The sequence below is a fragment of the Trichechus manatus genome, unplaced genomic scaffold (genome assembly GCF_000243295.1).
Source record: "Trichechus manatus latirostris isolate Lorelei unplaced genomic scaffold, TriManLat1.0 scaffold00050, whole genome shotgun sequence".
NCBI classification, from domain to species: Eukaryota; Metazoa; Chordata; class Mammalia; order Sirenia; family Trichechidae; genus Trichechus; species Trichechus manatus.
In genome coordinates, this window is record NW_004443986.1 from 1,419,307 (window position 1) to 1,419,690 (window position 384).

Sequence of the window (384 nt, forward strand, 5' to 3'; positions counted from 1 at the left end):
CAAGTTGATTCCTACTCACGACAACCCCATGTGTGCAGAGTAGAACTATTTCATAGGGTTTTCAAGGCTGTGACCTTTCAGAAGCAGGTCACCAGGCCTTTCTTCTCAGGTGCCTCTGGGTGGGTAGGTTTGAACTGCCAACCATTTTGGTTAGTCAAGTACTTAACCGTTTGTGCCGCCCAGAGACCTAGCTACTGAGAGAATTATGACTGGAACCTAAGTCTTCTCCTTTCAAAGTCTGGGTGATGAGTAATCCACCTGTGTTATTCTAGAGACAATAATGCAAATCGCCCCAAAATGAAATTTCTAATGTGAAACTCAGAATTTTATCTATAACAATTCTTAACAACAGTTTCTTTTAATATTTTTGATTTGGCCTTATAT